The sequence below is a fragment of the Ambystoma mexicanum genome, chromosome 3p (genome assembly GCF_040938575.1).
Source record: "Ambystoma mexicanum isolate Mex_15411 chromosome 3p, UKY_AmexF1_1, whole genome shotgun sequence".
Taxonomy (NCBI): domain Eukaryota; kingdom Metazoa; phylum Chordata; class Amphibia; order Caudata; family Ambystomatidae; genus Ambystoma; species Ambystoma mexicanum.
This window is the reverse complement of record NC_090925.1, coordinates 238791309-238805693: the sequence shown is the minus strand read 5'-3', so window position 1 is coordinate 238805693 and position 14385 is coordinate 238791309.

Here is a 14385-nt window from a genome sequence, read left to right as displayed (position 1 = left end):
TAGGAGGTGTCTGCAAGTGCACACTTATGAATGAATGCACGTGAATGGTGTAGACTGTGCATTTATTTATTTATTTATTCAGATTTGTAGAGCGCACATCAGCCCGGGGGCATCGTGGCGCTTGTTACAGACAATGGGCCTCTTTACACGGATGGCGGTAAGGATTTACCGGTACTGGTAAAATACCGGTACCGGTAAATCCTTACCCCCTTACTACGAGGTCCCTTTGCGGGTTGGGGGATTTAACGCCTGCTTTTTTCAGGCATTAAAAACCAACCCGCAAAGGGACCAGGGAGCTAATTACGGTACCACAATTTGCGGTACCGTAATTAGCGCCTTCCCCATTCCCATTATGCCCTATGGGGCAAAAATGGGAATGGGGAAGGGCAATGGTGGAAGGGGGAATTACCGCCCCGCCAACCTTGGAATGGGGCGGTAATTCCCCTTTCTGCCAAGGCGGTGCCGGTATTTTACCGGCATGAACCATGGCGCTAATAGCACCATGGTTCTCCGCCATCCGTGTAATGAGGCCCAATATCTTAGTTACATAGGATACAGTGATCCATACAAGTACAGTATTTACAGTGGACATGAATACATTAGTAATTCAGTATATTTACATGGATTCCTGAGAGTTTCGTATTTATTATACTAGGAAGGAGGTTTTCAGTTTCCTGCGAAAAATAGGGAGTGAGTTTTCCACTCTAATGTCAGCAGGAAGAGCGTTCCAGGTCTTGGCTGCAATGTGAAGCTTAGGCCTCCGGCTTTGGCTTTTTTGATGCGTGGGATGCAGATTAGATTGGAGTAATGCGATCTAGTGGGACGGATGGTTTGAAGATGGTTTCTGATAGGTAGGACGGGGCAGAGAGAGACAGGCATTTGTGAGTGAGGGTGAGGATTTTGAGAGTGATCTGCTCTTTGACCGGGAGCCATTGGGCTGAGACCCTGGCCTGGGTGATATGCTCTTCTTCTTGGGATACTAAGAGCGGCCGGAGAGCATTGTTCTGAGTGACTTGAAGTCTGTTTACGTTTTTGGCTGATGGGCCTGCTAGGAGTGCGTTGCAATAGTCCAGTTTGGTTCCAATGGTTGCCCTCGCTATAGAGAGGCAATTGGGTTTAGAGAGGTAGGGCTTGATGGCGTTTATGAGTTTGGTGGTGTGTGCAGATGCGGAAGTGATTGCGCCGACTTGTCTGGTCATCGATAGTGACGAGTCAAGGTATACTCCCAGGGTCTTTACAGCTGTGGATACGGGGATGATGGAGTTGTCAATGGAGAAGTTAGCCTACAGTTTGTCAAGTTTGTCTAGGATGTTCTGTTGACCTAATATCATGTTAATGAGCGCACATTCTAAATGTTATGGGTGATCCTGTGAATGACAGATCATCTGTGTGGATGCGTGACTGGTGGGTGAATGTATCTGAATGTGTCCATATCTCTGTGTGTATCTGTGTGTATGCACACTGGAACCTGGGGAGGGGCATTGGAGCATGGCATGTTTTACTGCTGTTTTTGGGCAAAGGAAAGCCAATTTAAGTGTTCCTATGTGATGGTGGGGATGGAGAGTTGTTTGGGGGAAATACTACAGTGGGGCTGGCCAGGCTGGGTCTTACTGAGGCATATAATGCTGTATTCCAATTAAGGGCAAATCCAACATGAAGTTACAGCTATGTGGAGTTATCTAGGTCGGGACTCCCAGTCTACCGCGCACCTGGTTTGTCTGGGGACCAACTCTGGGGTTCCCAAAGGCTGATTGAATTGATGGGAAGGCAAACCTATGGATAATTTCAGGCGCTGGGAGGATTCAATGATCCATGAATATAGCTGATTTGCTAGAGATTTAGGTTCATCATCAGGTCCGAGGAGTCTTGGTTGTCTTAGTCATTTATTGTTTTATTATTGTTGTAAAAAAAACCAATACCAGCACAATTTCAAAACATTAAGTTGGATAGAAATTGCCAGTTTTGTTCAACATAGGTAAGTGCACGCAGCCGACGCGCGTTTCGACCTGGTCTTTTTCAGGGCTGTGAGTAGTGAATGTGGTTTGTGTGATTAGAGATTCAGTGAGTAACGCAGTGACATGATTGTGTACCATAATTGAATAGACAAAAATCAACATTGAAGTAAAATCATTATGGTCACATGGTAGTTTGTAAGGTTTTCAAGAAACAAATGCAAGAACACAGGTAAGTAGCTTGGTTGGTATGGTTTATCAGGTGGTGATAGTGAGTGAATGTGAGGTGGTTCGCCGAGGCAGGTAAAGTAATGCAATGTCATAAGATACAGTTGGGTATACATTGATTATCAATTGTGAGGTAAGTAATACAAAATAGATGCGCAAAGTACCAAGGAAAAGAAGAGAAGGGGACAATAAATGGTTAGTTAGTAGAGCCAAGTTGGATTTATAAGGCGTTGGGTTGAGAAGCAGGGTGTAGTAGCTTACCCAATGGAGTAGAGATAATGCTCTGGATAGAGATGATGGGTGGTCCTCCCGAGTCAGGGTGCCACTGGGGCTGGATAGCCAATTCTGAGAAAAATAAGGATAAAAATTGAAGTCCGTGGGTGAAGATAGCAGAGTAGGAGAGCACCCATCCATGTTAGGGGTGCCGGTACGTGTTGTTTGGAACCCGAGGATGGGTGGGGCAGAAGTGTGCCATTAGGAAGGGTAGGAGGAAAGAGCGAGCAGCTTGTGTTGGATCCACATGCTCAGTAGGTAGGTATACAGTGTGGTGTGAAGGGCAAGTTTGGAGAAGGGCAGAGTGGTCAGGTGTGGTAGCCCTAATGGTTGAGAGAGGTGAATTGGAAAGTTGGCAGTTTAGCCTCGGAAGTAGTATTACCAGAGGTCTCGGTAAGCAACAAGCTAGCACGTGGGGGCCCGCATGAGGTATAGTACGGGGATGTGAAGCGTAAGGAGCGGTGCACAGAAAGATGTGGGGGAGCCCGGAACCTGGGAGGATCTGGGTTGCGTGGTTGGTGCAGGAGGGGGGGGGGCCTGGGAGGGCCAGACAACGAGGAGGAGCCTGAGCAAGGTATGCTTGCAGATAGCTAAATAAAGCTGCTGGCAAGGGAGCGGTTAGCGCTGGGGGAATATGTAGTAAGGTCGGAGGCGGGCGGCAATTGATGAGGAAAGTGGGCTTGTTTTAAAATGGAGCGTTAGCATCCCTATATACAGGTACAGCGCGGGGATGTGAAGCGTATGAATCGATGGGCATGAGAATGTGAGGGAACCAGGGACCTAGGAGGAAGTGGGTTGGGTGGTTCGTTTTGGAGGGGGGGCGCCTGGGAGGGCTAGGCAGCTGAGTGGCGCATGAACGAGGTGTGCTCGCAGTCCGCTAAATAAAGCCGCTGGATTGCAACGGGTAGTGCTCGGGGGATTGGGATAAGGTAAGAGGTGGGCGGGAATTCATGAAGCAGTATGAGCACCCTGTTGGTGCGTCGGACATGGCTAAAGCGTCCGGACTTACCTGGTGCTGTGTCGGCGTGTCAGCGCCGAGACAATTCGGTTACCCGGCGGAGCGTGAGGGAGTCTGTGAGGTCTTCCTGTTTAAAGAAAAAGCCTCGCTACAATTGGTCGTTGTAAGGAGCCCGCTGATTGGGTATTGCTAACAGGTTGCGTGGTTGGTCAGTCGGCCATATGCTGCATGCAAGAGAGCCGAATTGGATGCAGATGCATGAATGGAATTAGGAACAAAATTCCTAAGTAGGATAAGGACGGAATCAGATTAGTAAACCAATGTTATATTGAGCAAAAGGAAATTGGGCAAGAATTATTATAGAGTGTTTTAAACCACATGGCAGAATTTATATGGTGAATAACAGAATTGAGTCCGGAGGGTAGGGAGTACATTTTAACAGCCCAGTGGCAGTGCTGACAACTGGGCTAAGGATTCCAATAACCCTGAGGATGGGAGGTAGCAAGGCAATTGAGAGTTACCAGGTGGTGAGAAGGAGTCCCAAACCAAAAAGGGGGGGGGAGTGGGATGGGGGCCAGCCTTGAGATAGGGCCAGAGGATTGGCTGGGTGGGATGGAGTTCAAGACTCGGATTGGTGGGTATGTATGAGAATTGTTGTAGGATAAGGCAGGTTGGCAAGAGGAAGGTGCATAGTTGAATTGAGGGGAGCCCAAATCTACCCGAAGTGTTTGGGGAGCAGGAGAATGAATGATTCCCCGAAATCGGCGCACCCAAACCTTATGGGGCAGGGGGGCGGTGGAGATATATGGGGGGAGCGGAAGAACCACCTCGATGGGGCTGGGGTAGAGTTTGGAGAGAGAGGGTCAGTTGGAGAATTGGCCCATGCAAACGATGAACCCATGGTGGGGATGGAGTTGGCCAATCTGAGGTGGGGATGCGAAGTAGGGTCATCTTTGGTGGCCAAGGTGCCGACGTTCAAAAACCCATTTTAGTTCACAGGAAAACATGGAAATCATGATCACTATTAAGTCCTGTAGTGATGGTTCTGTATTTGCAGATCAGCCGGGCCTCTTTTCGGCAGAGCAGCAGTTCTCTGTCACCTCCTCTTGCGTGCAGTGGTATTGATTCCAATCCCATGAAGGTGATGTTTTCCTTGTTATGCAGCTGGTGTTCTTCTTGCCAGTGGATGGCCAGTGGATATTTGGTTTCTTGAGAGTGCAGGGAGCTGAGGTGTTCCCTGATTCTTGTTCTAAATTCTCTTTTGGTACTTCTGATGTATTTTCGATTGCATACACATATAATGGTATAGATTACATATTTAGATTTGCAATTGATATATTGTTTAATTACATGTGTATTGGTTTCACTGAATTTAACATTCTTGGTAATTATGGCGAATTTGCACATGGAACACATTCCACATTTATAAAAACCTACTGGTTTGCTGCTCTTAAGCCAATTGTCATTAGTATTGGGGGTCAGTTCCATGAAGGATGGACTTAGCATGGTTTTCAGTGTTCTGGCCTTGGTATAGGTCATACTTGGTTTGTCAAGTATCCATGCTCGGATGTCTTCATCAATTGATAGGATGTGCCAGTGTTTTTTTAGTATCCTCTGAACTTTGTTGCTGTCACTGCAATATTGAGTGATATATCTTGGAGGGTTGTCATTTAGACCTTTGGTTTGTTCTTTCGGAGTCAGAAAAGTGCGGCGTTCTCTATTATTGGCCATTGTTTGGGCGGCTTGTATAGCTTGTTCGGGGTAACCACTTTCTGAAAAACGCCTGGTGAGGACTATACATTCATCTCCATAAGTAGGCAGTGTGCTACAATTCCTTTTTGCTCGTAGAAATTCTCCTTTTGGGATATTGTTAATGACTGATTTTTTGTGGCAACTGGATGCGTGTAAAACAGAGTTCACTTCCGTGGGTTTCCTGTAGGTTTTTGTTGTGAGTTTGGTACCTACTGGCCTGATGGTAATGTCCAAATAATCAATGGAAGTATTGCTTGAGGTTCCTGTTAGTTTGATGCCAAAGTTATTCTTATTCAGGTAATGTTTGAATGCTTCCAGTTGCTCCATGGTTCCGCACCAGATCATAAGGATGTCATCTATATAGCGCATCCAGGTGTGAATATGTTTGTAGAAGTCATTGTTGAGACGGCGTGCACCTGTTCATAGTGATGCATGAATAAGTTGGCCATTGATGGCGCATATGTGGCCCCCATGGCAATGCCTTTGGTTTGCCTGTAGTATTGCTGATTGAATAGGAAGACAGTGTTGGTAAGTGAGAATTCCAAAAGTTCTTTGGTAAGTTCCAAGTGTGACCAAAATGAGGCTGAGGCTTTGGCAAAAGCAAATTCGATGGCTTTCAGTGCTAGTTTGTGGTCTATAGATGTATAGAGGGCTTTGACGTCCAAGGTAACTAAGAAGTAGTCTCTGTTCCACTTGATATTTTGTAGTACCAAGAGGGTGTGCATGGTGTCACGTAGGAAGGTAGGTATTTTGGGTACTTCAGGAGTCAAAACATTGTTGATATACTGGTTAAGTGGCTCTGTTATCCATCTCATACCACTCAATATAGGTCGACCTTCTGGTATATTGTGAAATTGTTTGTGTACCTTGGGTAAAAAGTAAATGGTTGGCATCGTGGGATGTCCTGGTTGAAGATATTTCATTTCCTCGTCGAACAAGAGTCTGCGTTTGTGCCATTTGGTCAGCAGAATGTTGGCTTGTGTCAGGATTTCCTTTGTGGGATTGGTATTGATGGTATCATAGCATCCCGGGGTGATGAGATGGTTGAGGGCCATTTGTATGTAGTCTCCTCTGTCCATGATGACAACTTTACCCCCTTTGTCAGCTTCCTTGATTATGATCTGGTGATTGTCTTGCAGTTCTTTAAGCGCTAATCTTTCTTGATGGGTAATGTTGTCTGTTACTCTCGAGCGTTTGCTTCTTGCCTGGTCTTCCAGTGCCTGGAGGTCACGTGTGACCGCCTGACTAAAGATTTCAATCGCATTCTCACCTTGTAGATTTGGAGTAAATTTGGATTTGGGCTTCATTTCAGGTATTTTCAAGTTTCTTTCCTCAATGTTTAGTTCTCGCAAAGTCTGGTGCATGGTCTGCGATTCCATGTTCAGTGGTTGTTCAAGAGTAGTTAGAAGGTGGGTATGTTCCAGATGTTCCATATCTATGGTACTCAAAGGTACTGATATGGTCCTTGGAGATTTACATTTGACTTGTTTGGCAAAAACTTTTTTCAATTTAAGTTTCCTGGTATATTTAAAAAGATCTATCTTTGCATCCACATAGTAAGTGTTATTTGCAAGAGCAAATGAGAGACCTTTATTCAGGATTTCCATGTCATAATCCGAAAGAATATGCTTGGAGAGATTGGTTACTAGGTGCAATGTCTTGGTGCTGCTTGTTGTGTTTTGGATCTTGTCAGTCTGATAGCGCTTTCTTGTTCTTCTTGCGTGTTTCTTGGTGCCCGCTCTCGCGCCTCTCTTGGTTGTAATCTTGGCGGTATGTTGCCCCTGGTAGGGACTAAAAAACGAACCTGCTTGTTTTGTTGTTGTTGTTGTTGTGTTTGGGGGGCACGTGTTCCTTTTTTGTATCGTTGGATTTCATCAAGGAACTTATAACCAATGCTTCTGTTGGTTTCATGTTGTCTAGAAAGTCTTGGTACTGTGATGTCCGTTTCCACGTTGTTGACTTCTGATACTTGATCCAGTTCCTCAGTTTCATCTGTGTCTTGTTATGGTTCTGGTTCACTGTCTGCGTCTGATGTTGCTGGAGAGCCGGTGAGTGAGCTTTCATTGGAGCTTGTTCCCTGGATGTTGTCAAACTTAGGATGGAAAGTGAAAACCCTGTTGCTTTGGTAGTCCCTTTCATCTCTTGCAAATTTCCTGCATTTTCTGATTTTGACTTCGTCCTGGTGGTTTCGTAATGTTTCATACATGATTTTATAGTTTTTTTCTTTTGTTGCCGTTGGTGAGTTGCTTGATTCTATGTCATTTTTCAGTTGATCAATTTCTATAATCAGTCTTTTGTGAGCCCTATCGGCATGTTCGATTAACAGTTCCATCATTATTTTTGAACCCATGATTAGGTTCTCTTCCCATTTGGCTGCCAAATCGGCGTCATCAGGGTTGGTAAAATCTGGAAAAATGATAATTCTCAATCCCCATGGGATTTTTTCTTGTTCAAGGTAAGATTGCAGAGTAAATCTCTCCCAGAATTTGTTGATTTCCTTGGTACAAAGTCGTTCTAGTTTGATGAAGTGTTGCCTTAGTGTGTCCGGCGCCCTTGGAGTGGGTGGGAAGGCGTGTACCATGGATCCTTTAGCAGAAAAAAGGTTTTTGGTGTCATTGGTCCTTGATTCAAGATAGTCAGCCATGGTAAGCTTAGGTGCTGCAGGGATCAGGTCCCTAAATTGAAGTTACAGCTATGTGGAGTTATCTAGGTCGGGACTCCCAGTCTACCGCGCACCTTGTTTTTGAGGTAATTGTATGTTGGCCCACAGCCTTACTCCTGGTTTTCTCTTCTTTTCCTTGGTACTTTGCTCATCTATTTTGTATAACTTACCTCACAATTGATAATCAATGTATACCCAACTGTATCTTATGACATTGCATTACTTTACCTGCCTCGGTGAACCACCTCACATTCACTCACTATCACAACCTGATAAACCATACCAACCATGCTACTTACCTGTGTTCTTGCAATTGTTTCTTGCAAACCTTACAAACTAACATGTGACCGTAATGATTTTACTTCAATGTTGATTTTTGTCTATTCAATTATGGTACACAATCATGTCACTGCGTTACTCACCGAATCTCTAATCACACAAACCACATGCACTACTCACAGCCCTGAAAAAGACGTAGGTCGAAACGCGCGTCGTCTGTGTGCACATACCTATGTTGAAAAAAACTGGCAATTTCTGTCCAACTTAATGTTTTGAAATTGTGCTGGTATTGTTTTTTTTATAACAATATTAAAACAATAAATGACTAAGACAACCAAGACTCCTCGGACCTGATGATGAACCTAAATCTCTAGCAAATCAGCTATATTCATGGATCATTGAATCCTCCCAGTGCCCGAAATTATCCATAGGTTTGCCTTCCCATCAATTCAAAGCCAATATGAGTGTTCTTACATGGCGGGGGAGGGGCACGTTTCCTTATTTCCTTATTTTGACTTGACTTTTTATTTTACTGATGTTAAGGTCAAAGGCACCATAATTATTCTTACATGTGGAAATATAACATGATATAAGTGTTCTTATGTGGGGGGATTTGTGTAAATGATAATATGTTATTTATAAGGCACTTTCGCCAAAACGCTGTACGGAGAACATATTTACATAAAATGTATCATCCAAATGTATCACCCAACCGAAGTTTGCACTCAGTTAACGAGCCTTATTTATTTACTTACTTAATGCATTTATTGACAGCGCCCAAACCCGTAAGTATCACGATGCTGTTAAAACTTGGTGAGTAGGGAACACAGTACAGTGCAGAGTAAGAGAAAGGTAACAAGGTGCAAAAGCAACACAATAGTACAAGGTCCATGGAGGAGGATAGAGTTCAGGGAGGTCACTTTGAATTATGAAAGACTGAGCTGGCTTTGCCAGGTTTTGAACCTGCGAATCAAACTCAGATTACAACAGCATGCACTATCTTAACGGCTAGCCAGCAAGAGCATGATTTTTTACTGTGGCATGATATTTTGTACTGCCTTTAGGGAGAAAATACAACATGATGAGGGTTCTTATATGAAGAGCAGGGGATTTGTGTAGCCAGCCACGATACGTTTCCTACTGTGGCATGGCTATTTTTCACTGGCATTAAGGCAAAGCCAACAGGAGTATTTCCTTACATGGGGATACGGGCATGTCTTGGCAGAGCCAGCATAAACATGCTTTGTTATAGTATCCTTACTGGCATTATGGACAAAGCAAAGATGAGTAGTTTCCTATGTGGGAACAGTGGGATGTATTGGTGCACCAGAATAGACATGAGTGAGCACAATCCATATGAAAATGTTTTTTTTACGTGTGCAGAGTACTGGTACATAGTGGGCAAAGGCATTATGAAAATGTGTTGGAAAATGTTCCTGTGCATTGTTGGTGGCTTGACATCTAATGGATTTGTTATGTCTTGCCCTGCAAAACCGATTGTAAACTGTGTGGCTTTTTACCGAATTTATTCCAGAAAGTGTACTGAAAAATCAACTATTTTAACCCATTATTTAAAAACATGTCTCAAGTGGACCACCCCCACTTGATTGGTTCGCCCTCCCTCACTACTCTCCGACCCTCCTGTGCATTAGCTGGGGGCAGAACAAGTGCCCTTCCTTCTGCAGGCTTACTGTGGGCCCTACTACATTAGCTCCAGGCCCCACTTGTTACAAAATCATAGCTATGCCTCTGGTGAGTTGGAGTGAAAGATGACTCTAATGGGCCCAAGGAAAGTGCAATATCTACTCAGTCTCTTGGGCTTGGGGAGGGAGCGGTAGAATGGTGGGTTGTGGGGGGGGGCTAATCAGTAGCGCAATAGGTTTAATGTCCTGTCTCAGTATCAGTTTTCAAAACGGCCATCCAACCTCCCCTGCTGCTCCCTATCTGCCCCTGGTACAAAGCATATAGGTCCGGTTGCGAGCAAGAGCCCTTCCTACTATGTTCCTCCTAATTGGAGTGAGCGCGAGCAGCCCTAGGAGAAGCAGAACCCGGGAAAACACAAGGCCTCTTTACAGCAGGAATGTTGTAAATGACATGTCCCGATCCAGCAACTGCTACAGACGCAGCCCAGGCCCCACAGCCGCCACAGGGCCCTTATCTGCTCTCCTGCAGCTGCCCCCTTTGCAGCATGCTGCTGCCGCTGCTTGTTTCCAGCTTTTTAATCATCGCACATTCTCCGCAGCCTTAGTCTGGGTGTTTTTCATCTTCCTAATCTTGACAAACCTTTGATATATGGTCTAATTCCTGCAGTGCTCTTCTTCCGTGGTGTCTGATGTTCAGAACGGGGCGTGCACCACCACCCCCACCATGGCCCACTCCCCGCACAGAGAAACCTTAAAATTGCTTTACACTTCAGTCTATAAAGATATTAGAAATAACTTGTATCTTCCTGCTCCAGCCTAATCACAACCAAGATATATTTGCAAGGCAGGATGCGCATGATTTAGCATAGAATTGTGTTTTCGTTCTGTGACGCCTCTGAAGTCTTGAGTGCACATCGGTTCACAATAATGTAACCTATTGGACTGAAAATGGGAAGAACTTTTAGAAATTGTTACCTGCCTCTGAAGGTCTAACCTGGGTTGACGGACGGTGGATGTCCCATATCACTGCTATGATGTTTGGGTCTTGTTGATGGCAGTAGACGAGGGGTCTGCAACATTTATCTCTACAGATGATTTGAGTATGACTCCCATGACCCGTTGCCATTGACTATGCTGGCTAGGGTTCATGGGAGTTGTAGTCCATAACACCTGTAGAGCCAAACGCTCCAGACTCCGGCAGTAGGCCATCAGATGCACTGCAGATGGGTGTTAGTTTGAACGTGACTTTGTCCACATTTTTAATGATGCAGCCAAGAATCTGGTTCAATGCCTCTGTCATGTTCCACACACTGGCAGAATGCACGGGCATTCCGTTTGTGACAGCATGACTTCTGCTCTGCTGGAGTACAGGGAGTAGCAGTGACTAAACCACTTCCTCAGCCCTCATACTTCTACAAATCAACAATGATCCCAATTATAAAGGCAAAACAGAGACTGGTAAGAGATATACCGCCTTTGCCTTTTGTGGTAATGTGGGCCGAGGGAAGGCTATGCTTTCAAGGGGGCTGTGAATTTGATTCAGTAGCACCACAGACAGCAAAGCATCATATATATATATATATATATATATATATATATATATATATATATATATATATATATATAAACAAATAAACAATAAACACACTATCTGCTAGAAAACTAAAGAGAAAAACAGTATTCAAAATGCACTCCTTCGAAACGAATAGACTATGCAGAGAATACATCTGTGAACAGCAATACAACTACCTCAACGTTATTTAAAAAGAACATGTCTTTGATGAAAAAAGGTGCAAACGTGAACTAAACACTCTCTAGGGCCACAATGGACCAACAGGGAGTTATAGGTCATAGTACCTTTTTCGGATCATTTGTAGTTTGATAGCGTCAAACCAGGCTTCAAGCTGTCACGAAAACAAATTGATCTCAGCTTGGGTGTGACTAATCATGTTGGCCCATGGAGCAAAATGGCATTGCAGCAGTTTGAATGCGGCAGCCCAGATTGGAAGAAAGCAATGTCCAGTAATGCAGGCTGGAGTGCTCACCAGTATTGGTTTGAAGTCGAGCGGTTTAGAGAAGTGTAGCGATCACTGTGTAGGGACTGTGTAGGGTGGATTGCGTGATGCTCCAGCCATTCACGTCGAAACTTGTTGATGGTTGGAAGCTGTGATCCTGGGGTTCTGCTGTGCAGATCGACAAAACAGCATTTCAATGTTGAGCTGGGTCGAGTCTATTTGTAATTGCTTGTTTGTGGTGATGTGTTATATTGTTTTCTGGAGATTTCGACTGTTGGCAGCTGCTGGCACCCAGTTCGCCTCTCTATAGTTTGATCTTGCTTTTATTCAGTTTGGTTTGCCACCTAGAGTAGTCAATCAAGGTGCTGAGGTTTGACTTTTTTTCCTTGGAATTTGAAGGCTGACTGTGGCATTCACGTGTAAGGCCTCTCTTGAAGAGGCAGACACGAATGCAGGCTTGTGTAAAAACCATATGTGTGTGTGTGTGTGCATATTTCGTGATCACAAAGCCAGTCACAACCTTAAACACTTACAGAGAGCGCAGAGCATTGCTCTTCCTGAGGCCTCGCATGTTGGGAAATAAAGTGACATAAAAGCAGCAGGTTTGTGGTCTTATTGAAGCTTGTGTGGAAACAGACATGAATGTAGGTAGATTTGCTGACTGGTTATCTTGGTATTTAAGTGTATTTGTTCCTAATGTGTGCTCTGTTGACAGCTTTTTAATTGTGATTAATTGGATAGCATTTAAGTCTCAAGTGGCTCTAGTTATTTACCAGCTCCTCAAAAGGGTGGAGACCAGGAAAGATGTGGAGACTAGTTCTAGGAAATCAAGTTGCCTGTATTTTTTATTATATTAAGAAGACTACCTCTTGGGCTTTGTTTTTGGTCTTCAAAGAGGGAAAAATCTACAGACAAGTCTCTCCGGATTAGATGGAAGAGATATGATAATTGGGAAAAGGATTTTAGGAGGCAAGTGTTCAATAACGTAAGAGCGCTCAGGGAACTTCAATGCAGTGCTTTAAGTGGGACGGGGCTAGCCGGGGCAGAGCCCCGGCAGTCTCCAGAAAGGGCTTCCGAGTCGGGGCCCTGCCGAGGCCCACCCCCGGCTAGCCCCAAACATGCTGACACCTGGTTACAAGAGTTGCATGCAGGTGTCAGCACTTCAGATTATAAAAAAGCAAAAGGCATCGCCTTTTCTTTATTCTAAACCTTAGTGCTGAAACCTGCAAGCAAAAGGTGTAACTGTGCAGTACGGGCTGCCTAATGGCTCTGTACTCTGAGACAGGAGGAGGGATGGACTGCCCAGCCCTCCTTTTGATACTGACTAAAAAGCCATCACCCAGCATGAAGCACCCTTATTTGTCCCTCCAATGTTCCTCTCTTTGCTGTCTAACTCGACCACCTGATTGTACTCCTCGTTATTTTCTCTCCCCCTCCAGACTACTACTACTACTACTACTTCCCATCTAAACAGCACTACTACTCTCATCTGACTCATTACTGCTGACTCTCCTCTCCATACTACTAGACTAACTCACCCACCAACAACTTCTTCCACAGTCACTGCCCTTTCACTTCCCCAGCCACTGTTCCATTCATTTCCTACTCTATTGCTGTCAATCTCACTCCCTCTCCTTATACACACAGCCAAACCAAAGTACCACTCTCTCCCACCAACCAATACTTTACCATGCTCACTCTTTCAGAAATGCTCCTCCAGAACTCTCTGCTCTGTCCTTCTTGCTGTACTCACTTTTGTCCTCCTTCATCCTCCTCCATTGGCTCTATCCCTTTTCTCCTTCCATGGTCAGCTATTAACTGTCTGTTCTCAGGGAGGTGTTATAATCAAGAAAAATTCAAAAGGATGTTAAGTCCCACCTCCTTTTCATGTGCAGGTCTGTCCTTCATCAGAAATGGTGGCACACAACATTCAATATTCCAGTTTGTGTGAGGTCTTCTCGGCTGCTTAAGGACACAGAATTGGTGAGGGTGCTGTTCTGTGTCCCCAATGATGATGAGTGCCATATCCTTGTGCCTGTGAACCCTGCTGGGCGCTCTGATCCTTGACTCACTATAGCATTGCCCTGTGATGTTTGCTGTCTGTCTGATGATTATACTGACGCATGCAGCATAGTGGTTGGTTTTGTTCAGGCATCCACTCTGTTGATTCCGCAGAATAGTGGTGTGCAGGCATGGGACGATTGATAATGGCACTTCTGCAAGCAAACAGGCATACGGGAATGGATAGGCAATGGGGCCCTCCCTACTCGCACATTCCACCTTTGTGGTGGGACTGGCTCTGGTGTAAACCCTGGTAGGACTTCCACCACAGGCTGAGAGCGGTCCCTATCCCCTCCTGACTGCACAGATCTATAGCTATGTCACAGTGGTCACCACACTAATAATACATATGTGCCGGCCCTTGCACCTAGACCAGCCCGCACAGAAGACTCACTAAAGTATAAAAGAAACTCCCAGGAAAGGGAGGTCTGGCCATCCCGGAGGAGAAGGTGACAGTATTGTGGAGCAAGTTGCTGACTGAGGAAGGCTACAAAAGGAGTTTGAAGCTAGACAGGGAAGAGTGAAGGAGATGGAAGAACAGAGGGCGGGTGAGAAACATCAG